Source organism: Durio zibethinus, chromosome 6 (assembly GCF_047325235.1).
Source record: "Durio zibethinus cultivar Kanyao isolate XHJ-2024 chromosome 6, ASM4732523v1, whole genome shotgun sequence".
In the NCBI taxonomy this organism is placed as follows: domain Eukaryota; kingdom Viridiplantae; phylum Streptophyta; class Magnoliopsida; order Malvales; family Malvaceae; genus Durio; species Durio zibethinus.
This window is the reverse complement of record NC_143167.1, coordinates 14,126,055-14,129,157: the sequence shown is the minus strand read 5'-3', so window position 1 is coordinate 14,129,157 and position 3,103 is coordinate 14,126,055. Positions and strand designations below refer to the sequence as shown.

Here is a 3,103-nt window from a genome sequence, read left to right as displayed (position 1 = left end):
TAATGGCATTTAAAATTAAACGTCGCTAAAGGCAAGAGTGTTGTGGCATTTCTATAAGAAAACACTGCTAAATTTCCTTTAAATTTTGAACTTGAAAGACCCCTTTTCATTTTACTTTTCCTGACTCATTTCATCTATTTTTGATCATTTTGGGTCACTTTCCTTGTATTTTCTGCCTAAGTTTCAGTCATTTTGTTGTCAATTTTCAACTTTTTTCCTTTTGTTTTTGCAAATTTCAAGTTAGCTTTCTTGTATTTTCGATCAAATCCCTAAACTTCCTATCTAATTTGTTACGTTTCTACCACCATTCAAGCTTCAATGGTAAGCTCCATTTCAACATTGGCAATTGCAAAAATGGGAAGCACAAGCAAAGATCTCATATGAATTAAGCACAAGACTTCCTCTACATCACTCTTAGGTACTGTGCTTTCTTCCTTATTTTGTCCAAATGTAAATTTCTACTCACTTGTTTGCTTATCCATTGAAATTTCATCATCTAACTTTGTTTTGTTTTTGGAGGGTTTCAAACAATACAATAGAATCTGTGCTGCTTGTTTGTAACAATGACTCATTATCTGAAACCCATAAATCTAATCCTACCAAGAAACCTAACATCACTCCTATGTATAAAAGCCAAGGTAAACTATTCTCCATCTTTTTGCTTAATTTTGTAAGAGTCTAAAACTTATACTGTGTAATCTTATGGGATACTAATCATTGTTTGAGCCTCGAGGCTCTTAAGGAGTGTAAAAGTTATAAAATGCTAGTATTCTATTTTTGGTACTTTGTTTACGATACGTAATTGGCAATTTTTGAAATTATCAGAGGTTCAACATCTCTAGAGAAAAGTGTTTCTTTTAGCTTTAGTAGCTACTGTTGAGTGCTAAAATCTTCTTTCTAAATATTGCAATTTTGGGAAAAGTGAAAAATTTCTTGGGACTCATGTTAGAAGCTAATAAAAGGTCGGAGCTTAATGCAAAGGTTTGTTTTAGAATTTCAATCAAATTTTGGACATTAGTAAATGCTCTTTCAATTTTTAACCTATCTTTTTATTTATCAAAATGTAGAATAATTCTCAAGCATATGATATTGAAGTACTCAATGGGAATGACTCTGAAGTCATTGAAATGGTAACATTATAGTTGCCTTTCTCTCGCTTTGTGCAAATCATGTGGTCTTTGAGTTTGTTGTATTTTTTTGTTGCATAGTGTACAACAAGATTTGATGTTAGGTGTAGCTGATCGTCATAACCTTGAGGCTCTAGCTACTACTAAATCTATAATTACTAGTAATATGCCAGTAATTATGTTAGCTGGTAGTAGTAGTAGTGGAACAAAATCAGATGATAGCAGTGAATTTTATGCAACAACAATTTCCAGAAACTAATCTAAATGGTCCACTAGTTTAGGTATTATATTTAGTAACTATTTATATCTTTTAATATAAAAATTAGCTTATTATTAAGTGTTAAAACTTGTATTACTTTATTCAGTAGATTCTTGAGCACGCTAGTGACCAAGGTGGAAAAAATCTTTCATCAAATGGTAGTGTTCCAAATCTATATAGTCATCAATTCCATACATTTTAAATTTTTGGTTAATGTACTAAAATAATTTGAATGTTATTACATGTGTTAAACTTTGTGTTCCATCCATATTGAAACAAATTATTTGTTTATAATATTCAATTTATGAATTTAAGTTTGTTTTTATTTCTTTTAATATTTTTTTATTTAATGATAATAATCAATGTTAAAAGAAAATTTTAAAAAAATTAAATTTCTTAATTTAACGGTATTTGTACCTAAAAATGCCGCTAAATGCCAAAATATAGTAGTCTTTTTTACTATAAATGTCACTAAGTTTAGTGGCGTTTTATATTATAAATGCATTTAAATTTAGTATTTAGCAGCATTTTTTCTAAAAATGCATCTATTTTCCTCGAACAGGTATAGCTAATACTTTTAGCGGCATTTTTGTCAAATGCTGCTAATCTTTTAGTGATGTTTATAAACACCGCTAATCGTGAAAAAATATGTCTCTAAAAACCTAATCCCCTGTAGTGCTTGTTTGATCCATGGGAGAGATATAAGGAGCTTTTGAGGATATGCTCACACTATGGTTTACCCAAGTGGTTACAGGTTCAAATTTTTTATAATGGGCTAGTTAGGCAAGCTAGAACCATAATTTGTGCTATTGTTGGTGGAGTTTTGATGAGTAAATCAATTAATGAGGCTTATAACTTGATTGAAGAAATGGCCATGAGCAACCATGAATGGGTTAATGAAAGGTTAGTACCGAAAAAATCAATTAGGGTTTTTGAGCTTGATGCACTTACTGACTTTACTTCCCAAGTTTCAGCTTTAGCTAAAAAAATTGAAAACTTAGGAACCAACCTTTCACCTAACCCAGTCTAATCCATCCAAAGTCCTTTTGTTTTGTGTGAAGATTGTAGGGGGGAATACCTTAGATAGGAGTCTCATTAGAGTAGAACTTGTTCAATATGTTAATCAACACAAGCAACAATTTAATCCATACTCTAACACCTACAACCAAAGCTAGAAACAACATCCTAACTTTTCTTAGGGAAACAACTAGGAGCAATCATCTACTTACCATTCTAAACCCATACACCCACTTGGTTTTTATCCACCACAATAACCCCAAGCCATTCACCTTCCCCACCTTAAGAAAAAAAAAACCTTCTTGAAAGATATTTTCACCCAAAATATCCAAGACCAAACCACCACCATTCAAACCAAGTAGCCTCTATTTAAAATCCTGAGGTGCAAATGCATCAATTAGCTAATTCCCTTAATAGCCACCCCTTAGGAACATAACCTAGTACTATTGAATCAAACCCTAAGAGGGATAAGAAGGAGCATTGTAAGTTTGCAACCCTTAAGAGTGAAAGAACCATTGATGATGAATTTGTAAAACCCACACTTAAAATAACCTTCAAGGAGCCATTGATGGAAGTTATGGGTGAGAAAGAGGAGGAAAAAGAAGAAAAAGATAGGAAATTGAAATGTCATTGGGGAAGTAAGTTCCAACCAAAAGTTCAGCAAAGCCAAAAAGTGAGGTATTTCAGCCACTTATCCCTT

General features: G+C 32.0%; 1 pseudogene; it reads left to right on the top strand.

Moving 5' to 3' along the window:
- The first annotated feature begins 354 nt into the window (after positions 1-354).
- On the top strand, positions 355-1,386 carry LOC149518445 (uncharacterized; annotated as a pseudogene).
- Positions 1,387-3,103: the final 1,717 nt, after the last annotated feature.